At 40.2% G+C, this 11,428-nt stretch overlaps 1 protein-coding gene across 21 annotated transcripts in view; it reads right to left on the bottom strand.

Moving 5' to 3' along the window:
* FHIP1A (FHF complex subunit HOOK interacting protein 1A) overlaps nt 1–11,428 on the bottom strand; it is a 95,860-nt gene that overhangs the window by 84,064 nt on the left and 368 nt on the right. For 3 of the 21 annotated variants that reach the window (XM_083836359.1, XM_083836361.1, XM_083836351.1), the window contains exons 2-5: nt 10,780–11,137; nt 3,025–3,133; nt 1,237–1,417; nt 463–513 (exon numbers count right to left, since the gene is read on the bottom strand). The exons of 1 other annotated variant lie outside the window; for it this stretch is intronic. The gene's annotated coding sequence lies outside the window, so the exon portion shown is untranslated. Of the gene's footprint in view, nt 1–462; nt 514–1,236; nt 1,418–3,024; nt 3,134–5,491; nt 5,544–10,779; nt 11,138–11,311; nt 11,405–11,428 lie in introns of those variants that run through there. 17 more of the 21 variants (XM_083836360.1, XM_083836364.1, XM_083836358.1 and 14 more) reach the window with 14 other exon arrangements.

Consider the following 11,428-nt stretch of genomic DNA (forward strand, 5'->3'; position numbering starts at 1 on the left):
AGAGCTTCCTGTACTCATAGCTCAGAAGAGTCATATTAATCACTCAATATTGCCAGAGTGTACTTGTCACCAGCTCTTATCCACCTCCAGACAAAATTCACTACTGGCAGGTAGAAAATAATACAGCCTTATCTCCAGAGAGCACTGACATTTGGATCTCATTCTAGGCACAGATAAACCATTCCTGCCAAGTACAGTCTTGCCTTCTGTAACATTTTTGGAAGAACAAGGATTTTGCTTTTGCACCAAATACACGGCTTTGTAAAAGCAAGCAAATGAAACCACACACCAAGTAAGAAATAATACACATCTGCATTCTCTATTGTAAATTGGTAGGGAAGAGAACATGCAAGTTTCCACCTTCTAATTTCTGAAAACTGGGACAAATGAGGAAGATATGAAATGGTGGAAGAAATGATAAAAAAAAAAAAAAAAGTTAAAAACACACATATACATAATCACCTGTTTGGTTAGCCCGAAATTCTATCCTCACTGAAATCTGTGGAAAGGGATCTAAAAATTTTAGAACACAAAAATAGTTAACTCATAGTAGTAACATTCATGAATTAAAATGCTTAATTCTATATCTTGAGAACATCAGCATCATTGTGACAGAAGACAGTTTTCAGTGCTCTTTCAAGCCACAGCAGAGTCCATCAAACTTCCTCTTAATAGGAAGGATACGGGACATCCTCAGAATGGCAAAAACCTTTTCAAGGATTTTTGAAGTGAGTAGCCAAGAAACTAGCCATCCCCTTTCACAATTAATTTTGAGCTGAGTATAATCATATGATTACACTGCATTTTATTTGAGATGTAAGTTTTCCTTAGAGACTGTATTGCATCCCATGTATCATAACCTACACCACTACCCAGACTAGATTTTATGAAAGATGCATAGCCTTGTGGTTTGGGAAATTTAAATTGCTTTCCTTATCTTTCCCCTTCATGTGAAAGCCAAGAAAATAACCCCAGAAACCACAGTCCACAGATTTATGAAACAACACAAACACTCCCAGTAGCAATACATGCCATTCAAAGTCTCACAAAAACAGCAGATGGACTTTAAAATATTAAAAGGCAAGTTTGTTAAAAATTAGCTCTGTTTCGTACATACACTATGGTAATTAAGAGAAAGTACATTTCATAGAAGCAATACATCCTGAAACTTACCTCTGTGAATAAAACAAAAAAAACCCTAAACTGTTAACTTTCAATAAAATTCTGCGTACTCACTTTTGATTTAGAGATCAGTTGACATAGCTGGACTGCCTCAGTTCCGTGCTTTGCTTCTGCTACTCAGAAATTTGCCCAATATCTTCCAAATGAAATTAAAACCTTTGTTTCATCTCACTGTCAGTATCCCTAGCACTCAGACTAGAACTTCCACACAGTCAAGCGCCATCCCTGTTTTGCACTGTTAGTGGACAATTAATTAAAGGAAAAGAGTTAGTGCACCCAAATAAACATAGGCCACAGGGGAAGCACAATAGAGGGCTGTTTACAACACAGAGTGGATTAAAGGACAGGGTTTGCCAAGTTGTCACTAACACAAGCTGATTAAGTCTGCACAGCAGAGAGCAGACATTAGCATAGGTCGGGAAGCAGTAAAACCACAGTGACTTGGATGCAGGGCCACACAAACATGACTAAACTGCTTCCAAAGCTAATCTAAGCATCTTCACACCACATTTCCTAGCACTCCCTGTTCTAGGATTTGGTCCTGCAGAGCCAGTGTGCGCGTAGGCATGCCCACAGTCCTTTTTTTCACATTGCTGTCTTACACCAAGGAGTTCTAGCTTCTTTTCAACTGCTACAATGAGGCGAAGTTCTAAAAATCTCGCCCATACATTTGATGCAGGAAAAAATTTAAAAAAATATATATTAAAAAGAGGCACAATGCTTTACTATCCTCTGGATCCTCCCTAACAGATAAGACAGGAAAGCAGAGACAGGGAGAAAAGGGATCCCCAGTACAGCACTCTCCCTGCATTTTGCAGATAGCACTGCAGCACTGTAACCATCTCTTACTTACCAAAGAATCAAAAACCATGCGAAGTCACTTAGTGCACTTAGACACCTTTTGCCACGGCAATACCCACCCTGGCTCTATCACAACTCACAGAGGCTCACATCAGCTGCTCTTAAAACTATTCATGACATTTTCTGAGAACACACATCAATGCAAGTGTATGACCAACCAAGGAAACAAAACAGATCATGGAGAAACAACAATGTGCGTATCACATACTTAGACTGACCCTCACTAGCTCTCATTTCCCCACTACCTCCCTCTCCTCTTGGAAGCTGAAATAACCACTCTTAGCTCATTCAGTCATTCCTCCAGATTCCCAGGCATTCTTATTGCTCCTCTCCAGACTGCCTCCAATGGGTTTGTACTTCTATTATTATTATTATTTATTTTATTATTTATTATTTTATTATTTTATTAAATAAATTCCATTTTCAAAATTGGGAGCTACCTCAGCTCAGACCTTACCTCCACTGGTGAGAAAGATTACATGACTTAACTTGCAGAATGCACCTCTATTCTCACCTAGGTGATGTAGACACAGGACCCCCCCAAGTAAGAACTAGACAGGTCCTGAAGGGTTACTGAAGCAAACCTCAGGGTGAAGCAAGGATGCATTTGGCCCTCTGGCCCTCTCTGCTCACTCCCATTGACCAGGCCAAAACAACCAGGTGGCAGTAATTACTTTAAAGCAGCCTCGCTGTGTTTGAAGTAAGGAACTGAGCGGTGGGGCTCATGCTTTTGCTATGCAAACCTCAACCCAACCCAAGAACCAGCCCTGTGAAAAAAACCTTTACTGAGGGCTGAATTAAACCATTCAATGACAATAGCTTGGTATGATATTCTCTAATTTTACAATTCCATAACCGTGTTGGCTCATTCTTCTCATCCACTATAATCTTTAAGTCCTTTACATAAAACACACGAAACAGAACACTGCCTTTTGAGTCCACTGCCAAAGAACATTGTTTTTCAAGCAGTTCAGCACTTACCCACAGTAAGTTACTCCAGACGTTCTTTAACAAGGGTGAAATTTTGACATTTGCTACCACAAGGACTCAAGATATCAGAGATCAACTGCTCCTTCTCTGTCTGCAGGGCCTGTCAGCATTTTGGAGAAAGAAATCGCATTAGTCTAACACAGTTTAATCTTAAAAATAAAATCATCTGGACTACTACCCATTTCTTTGTCATCTTCTAGTGCTTGAGAAGAATGTAAATCCCATGAAAAATACTGGCATAAACAATCAAAGTTAAATAACTGGGTCTACAACTGTTTATTTCTATCCCCCCCTCTAAAAACAGAGGCTTGTCAATTGCTCTCGTCAGTTCCCCAGTATTACACACATCCTCCATGAGTTAAGAACTGCAGCAACTCAAGGATTACATCAGCCAGCTCTTACCCTTTCAGTAACGCTTTTTAAACACTTCAAACTTAAACTTATCTCAGTGCTCTTTAAGCTGTCCCCTCCTCATACCAGCTTAGGATTTGAGCACTCGCCTTGAACGTGGGTTACATTGGCCTCTCTTAAAAAAGGATGAGGTAAAAAAAATACCTCAGCCTGCTTTGTATTATCTGTCAACAGCTCTAGTCTTCAAAGAGCAGCAAACCTTCCTTGTCTTTCTTTTCACTACCATTATACTTCTCTAACGACTTCTTGTCAATCTTTGCCAGTCTGAGAGTTGCATTTAAGGATCACATGCTTGTGCTCTAACTCTACGCTTGCCCGGGACTCCCTTACCCTCCTTGCTGTGTTTGATGTTAAAGAGCTCGCTGGGAGCCAAACCAGCCTCTCACTGCTTTTTGGTTTCCCCTGTGGAGGAATAGTTTCTATTTCTGCATTAACATAATTTCCTGAAGGAACAATCTCTCTCCTGTGTCATCTTCTACTGCTCTTAACACACAGAAAGGGTGGATAAGATTGATGTTGACCCCACTCGACTGAAGTCTGCCTTTCTAAAACTCCACCGATTTATTTAACAGAAAGGCTTATTTTGCCTGCAACTGTTTCTTTCAACTCCCTGATGCCACAGACCCCAATATTCCTGTTCCTGAATAAATAATATTTTTATCTCGGAATATTTTAAAGTGCATTGGTACGATAACCGCTTGGATCACATTATCTTCTGTCACAGTCTTTTGTCACCGCACCCAATGCTGCGTACTCCTGAAATGCTGCTGTTGGCTTGACGCCTCCTTTAAACCTCAACTGTTGTTCCTTGAAACGTTTGCCAAAAATCGGTACAAATATCACCATTAGTAAAGGAATAGGCCTTCCTGCCAATACAACAGAACGTCATCCCTCACACTTGCTGCTGCTTCAGAATCAATCAGTAACTTTCCACCTATTGAATCGCTGCACGTGCACCTGCTACGGTAATGATAAGAACATACAGCAAGTACTGGATTGAAGCTATGCATAGCTTAGCACTTCCTAAACTAATACAACATCCATGAAATGCGAGCGACTGCTATCATTTTAGAGTTTTAAATTGTCAAGAGGAGGAATCAGATAACATTTCATTCATCTTTAATTCATTTAACTTTTTAAAATGTATCTGCACACGAAGTAATTCAAATGCTGTTGAATTTCACTGAAGGCTAATGGGAAATGTTCATGCAAATACAAGCCACAAATTCCGCTAACAATTTTCTTCCTTATAGGCAAAGACTAAAAGAAACATTAATGCCTGGTAAAGCATTCAGATAACTTCTATATACACCAAAGGTTAAATAATTCAGGCATTTTAACTGAGCTGCCTTGAATGTCAGCAGAAACCAGTGCCTAGGTGCCTACAACTTTGCCTACTCCCTCAGCTACAGCAGTTCATCTAGTGAAGAGCATTATCACCAGCCTTCACCTTTGCCCCTACGTCCTCAATATTGGGTGGTGGATATCATTTAACTCTTCTGATTAACCCGTTTTATTAATGGGTTGCTGAAAACAACATCACCGACATAACTTGCAAATAGAACACATCATAAATGCAACGTTTGCTAAATGCCTTAGTTGTTTCTTTTTGAATACTTAAATATTTCTCAATAAAAGTTCCCATGAATAGAAAGAAGTTTTCTAAGTCCAAGGGCTCCACCGGCATCAAAGTGAGACTAACCCAGCTCTATCCAGCCTAAGGAATTCTGCACAACCTCCTCAATACTCCTGTGTGTTCTGCTGCATCGGCACTAGCAAGTCGGGAACCCCTGAGCACTGGGTTGTTGCTGGCAAAGATCACCGCTGTAAAAATCATGCCAGCAAAATACTGCTGAAGGCAGATGTAACCACTGACATCCATAAAACTTCTGTGTTATCTGGCAGCCGGTTCACACTAACATCTTCCAGTGCTGTTCACACTGCTGGGACTAAAGCGTTAAGAACAGAAATCAATGAGGGGAAATTGTTTTGCTTTTTTTTCATCCTTTTAAGAAAACGTAGTATTTCCACTTTACGTGCTACTCACCATATGAAAATGTTTCAAGGAGCTGATAAAGAACTTTCCAATTGTTTACCTGAAACCAGTCCAAGCAGGCAAGCATAATTAATCTCAATGCAAGTCAGGAATTCAGAAAGGAAATTACCCACTTACACCTAGCAATTCCAAATGTGATGGCTGACTATGAACTGAATGGCAAAATGACTAACTGTTTAAAAAAAAAAAAAAAAAGAAAAACCACAAGACCCCCTCAAAATAACAGACTACCTGAACCCACCACCACTACCTTCAAATTTCAGTCAAGTCCCAGTATGACTGCTTCTCTCAGACCACGCCACAGGCATCCCAAGGGCATCTGGGTGGGTTAAATAACAACACAGGAGCCAAACAAGGAGCAACACACTTTTTTTTTTTTTGAAGGCAGTAATGGTTCACAGAAAATTACTTGGCTGCTTAGCACCAGTCATAGCTGTACCTCACTCAGGCACGTATGGGAGAAAACAGAGAGTAATTCCAGGTCGCATGCAGAAGGGCACAGAGCCCTCGTCTCTGAAATGCATCCAGATCTCTCTGTGCTTCGGAGTGTCAATTAAGGAGTTCCTCACCAGGGGACAGGAGCTTTTGTCCTCCATAGGTTTTCTTATGGGAATACATTCTGAATTTATGGCACCATGCTAAAACATGTTTATGGCACAGGCAAAGTGTGTAAGTGTCACAAAACTCCAAGGAGGAAACAGCACAGCTACGCACAGCAGATTGGTCCAGTGGAACAAGATAAGCACATGTGATTATAAAAGCAGCACCTCCCTACTCATACTCCCTTCTGCACAAATACTTTCAAAATATATGCTTACAGAAGCACTACTGTTAATATAATCAATACCAGTATAGCAGTGAAGCAGCAAGCCAAATTACCTCTGCCTCTCACATGTGCTGCAATAGGGCAAGAACCTGCCACATCAAAATGAGTTACTGCAATTTAATAAAAATCCACGCTACTTTTTTGGACCTGGCTACACGATGACAGTTTTCATTTGTTGCTCTGTCTTGTGTGTCAAAAACAAACATCTGAAAAAAAAGGTTTAGTTACTACAAATATATTAATGATAGTTGTTGAGATAACTAACTCAAAAATACATATTTAGTTTAGGAAGTGCTAAGCTATGCATAGCTTAAATCCAGTTATAATTGATATAACTAACTCAAAAATAAAATATCCTCAGCACACACTTTCTCTCCTGCACCAGGGTACGTGAGGTTTTACTAAAGATTTTATGAGTTCAAGTGGGATTCGTTCTTCAGCAGTTCAGCTCTCCAACCATCAGTGCAGTAGACAGCCAACAGTTAAATTTAATTTACAATTCAAAAGTTTACTGGCATATAGGTCTTTTAAATAGCTTAAAGGGGTTTTGTTTGTTTGTTTGTTGTGCCAGTGTTTTGTTTTTTTATGTACATTAGGAAATCCTTCTAGCTGGGAGCTTTCTTGCTGGCATCACTTTATCGGTTCCCCAGGCAAATTAAAATATTACTAGAACAGTGACTACATTAGAGCTGCTTATATAAAAAAGTTTCACAGAAATAAATCCTACCCTCCACTGATAAACAACACAGGCAAGTTGCTCAAAATGAACAAGACTTAGGAGGAGAAAGGGCACAAGTGTCTCTCAGCAAGTTACTTACGCAAAGACCCTAGCACATGTTTTTGTTATCACACAGCTTATTTTGTTTTATTTTTTCCAAACCAAACAAGTTATACTAAGGCATGTAACTGTTTAAATCAATAAAACGATATCTGTCATGCTGTTTGGAGACTTGAGCAGAGGTACAAGGGAAGAAGATGACATTTGACTATCCTTCTGCCATTACATGGCAAAAAATACATATTAATATTTTACCTTTTCCTAGTATTTTTAGCACTAATCTAGCTATCTATTTCCCTACAGAAGCAGATAGCATGTTCTCTATAATGCTAATCATGATTAGACCTGAATTAACTGTCACAGTACACTTGGGCAATTCAGTATTACTTCACACTTGAACGTTTTTTCCTTTTTTTTTTTTTTTCTTTTTAGAAGTCATCTATTTCTCAATAACATCCCTGCACACCCATGGGGAGCCACCACAGCACGAAGCAGAACAAATTCCAGGACAAATATTGCAACTGCCAGGAAAACACGCTGCCTTTAGTTCAGAGACAGAACAAAGCAAATCAAAGACCTAAGCACACCTCACGCAGACTAACTCTCATCCCTCCTTTCAGGTGACAGTTTATTCCGGAGGAAAAAAAACATAGTGTTACTTGGTACATACAGAACTGTGGTTTCAGGCCTTCTGCACGCACACAGTTGTATTTGTGTAACGTTTCCAAACTTTTTCTGCCAATTAAAGCTAATCCCACTAGACACCAAAGGTAACACTTTTATAGATGAAGCCTTCAGGTGTCTTGAGCCTCAACCACCGTTAGAAGGTCTTACCTTAGCTGGTCTGTTTTCATGCCATACTGAATCGTCTCACCTGGATGTGTCCTTCAGAATCAACCTTTGACAAGCATTTTTCGGCCACATGATTTAAAAGGGAAAGTACTCTTATCACACCACCAATATGACTCCTTAACCAGCAGATAACTACATACAATCATAAGAAGTCTTATGATCAATGCCATAAAACAGTAAGGCAATATGTGTTCCCGAAAGCTCCTTAGTCCTGATAACGCTAACTTTAGCTAGGAATACTTTATTACCATTCCAGCACCTCCAAACGCCAGTCAACACCACAAAAATATATTGATGTATGGAATAATTACTCCTGCGTAATGTACAGCGCCATTTATTGCTGTATGCATTCTGAAGTGCATTCAAAACCATTCTTTCAAATTAGCCTAGTCAGTCTGCAGACCAAGTCTAGCTGACCTGCTCTACGAGACAGACTGAAGTCCTATCTCTAACTTTCAAATGGATGAATCCAATCAGGACAAGGTACTGGAGGATGTTTGCATGAGGTTTTTAAAGGTATAATTCTGACAGAATATCAGTAGCCACCTACAAGCCTTTATTTTGCCACTATGCTGTACTGCAAAAAGGACAAAGAAATTCAGAATTTCCAGGTCATTATTGCCCCAGCTTTTCACCAGAGCAAACCTTCGTAGCCTCTCTCATGCCCACACTATCAGAGCATTAAAAATACATATATAAGATATGCACAGGAATCAACCATCATGTGCCACCACCACCTGAAATACACCCTATATCAGAGGAGCTACATGGAGCAGACTGCAAGACACAAAAGCAGTGTTTTGCTGTATCTTCCTGGAAGCTCTCTTTCCGGGGTGCTAAATAAGGGTACAGAATACATTTGTTTTCTGGGTGGTAGGTCAGACCGTCTTACACTAAAAGACTATCTGGTTAAGCTGAGAAGACATCACAACTAAGCCAGCAATGCCATGTCAGCATGTTTAAATAGGAAGAATACTTGTGGTTGAAAAAAAATTGAGCATGTCTTAGAGTTTAAGTGTCTGTAAACCAAAATATAGTTTTAAAACTATTAGAAAAAGGATGAGTGGAACATGTGGTCTGAAAAGCCCTATTCTCTGGGACACACAGCAAACACAAACATGCCAACTGCTCTAGACATGCTGTAAAGCACAGAGAGAGCAGAGCGCTTCTCTCTCAAATGTTTGAGAGAAACTACAAGTCACAGTAAGACCAGGATGTATAGACCTGCATTTTCAAAGACTTAAGTACACAACTCAAACATTAAGAACTATACTGGATTTCCATAAACCTCATCAAAATTTGAAAAGCCCTTGCAATGGAACATTCTGCAAACATCAAAAAGTACCATTTGTATACTAATAAATAAAGATATGCAAGGGTGGAACAGCAGCCTGTAAATAAATTCTTGAAAAAAGCAGCTTTAAAACTTGATGTACATCAAAGTAATCTTGATAACCCTTCAATGAAGGGTTTAACAGAGAAACTGATGATTCAGATGGTACTGAGTCTGTAAGTCTGAAGACTTAAGCTTAGTAGGGTTCAATGCATTAGTATAATCTTTTAAAAAGAAAAAGCATAGACAGACTTCTAAAATTCAGTTTGATATCATGATTGAATAAAATCATGCCAGCAGCAGTTTCTCCTATTTCATTTCTTTAAGTTTTGGATTATATGAAGTTCCATATCCCATCTAGGAGAGGGAAAAAAAAAAAAAAAAAAAAGACACCTTCACAGAGCATAACCCAATTTTTACCATCCCCACCATATCATTTAGACTGTAAAGTCTAAAAAAAAAAAAAAAAAGTCAAAAAAAAAAGTCAGTGGTGTTATGTTTGTTCTATAGGCTTTGGCAACTCAGCTGTCATCATTTTAATACAATTCGCTTATTTTTCAAAGTACATATTGTCAGTCTTCATGGTTCAACAAATAGATTAAAATAGCTGTTTGCAGAAGTCAATTGAAAACATTTGTCTTGATTGAGATGAATCACAGAAAAAGGCATCTGGGTGTTCAACAGCTTCACAACTGCAACTGCCATCCTCACATCGATACATCACCAGTACAGTCTTGCCCTTTGCAACTATTTGTACTTTACAAAGCAGATTATAAGGTTTTCTGTCTTTTCTTCCTCCTTTGACCTTCTACATTTATTAACGTACAGCCAGCGAGGAAGACATAAGTCACAGCATCAGGTCCTAATTCCTAGATTAGTTTCAGAGCAGGTGGACTCTTTATACACAGCCCAGCTGAAGTAAGGCGGCACAAATAATGTGAAAATCCTAATCTGACTTGACTCCTTCAGGTGTTCTATCCCCTTCCAATTGCCCTTAATTCTAAAAGATTTCCTTCTAGAAATTATGATACAAAAACAGCACAGGCCAAAAGCATTGGTCTGAACTGCGTGACTTAACACTATTACTACGTTGATATGACAAACCTCTTTGAACAGAGAGTTTACCACTCCCTCTTTAATCTGAAAATGAAACAAGATAAAAACATCATGCTTCACCACCACGGAAATAAGGCCCCAAATCCTTCTTAGGGCTCCAAGGAGGGGTGAAAGCCATGTTATATGGATGAAAAATACCACTATGGAATCTGGAGCATCACAGTTTCACACTGATCATCAGAAGACATCTGGACAGAGAAAACAGCGGCAGATTCTGCAGTATTTTTCATCTCAAAAAGTATGACAACGTATAAAAATAACTCTCATTTGGAGGTATTTGTCTTCTTATCCGTGTCTGGGCCGTATTAATGCTAATCAGAAGACCAATCACAGACCCTGGGCAGGAGAAGGAGGAAATCCAAGTGAAATATTACCTCCAAATACCGCCAAGCCTGCCTCAGCATTTCTCAGTTTTAAGAAAACACGCGTCCTGATCTGGCAAAGCCATAGCAGCATAGGTCGGTCCCACTCGCAGTCCCCTAACAGACACCGCACCTCCACCTGTGCCTGCGGATGTGTCCCCACGGAGCCTCTCAGAATCACGTCAGGTTCCTATTGACAGGCTCAGGTGGCAGAGCAGGCTCACAGGACACTGCTAACAGCTCCTCACTGCCTTGAAGGAAGACAGCAGTCACTTTATCAAGACTAACTCAGACCTCCGCTTTGCGTTGGTGCCCCAGGAAAACACCAAAGGAGCCTTCATAAGTTTTCGTAAGTGACGCAAGGAATTTCCTGAGGAAAAAAAAAGGTCAGTATTACCGGAGCGCTAACACAGAAGTTTGAACCCAAACCGGGAACTCATGGATAGGGTCACAAAGCCAACAAACCAAGTGAAAAACACGCCGGTGTCACACCTGTGAGGAAAAAGTCTCCCCGGGCAGCCAGGAGCCCTCCCCACGCTCTCACCTCGCTGCTCGCCCCGTCCCGGCCGGCTTTCTGTCAGGAAACTTCGCAGCCAGGTCGCCCTGCAGCCCGGCGGCCGAGCCGACCCTCCTCTCGCTCCACCAAAACAGATCAGGGGGA

This window comes from Anser anser (genome assembly GCF_964211835.1).
Source record: "Anser anser genome assembly, chromosome: 4".
Classification (NCBI taxonomy): Eukaryota; Metazoa; Chordata; class Aves; order Anseriformes; family Anatidae; genus Anser; species Anser anser.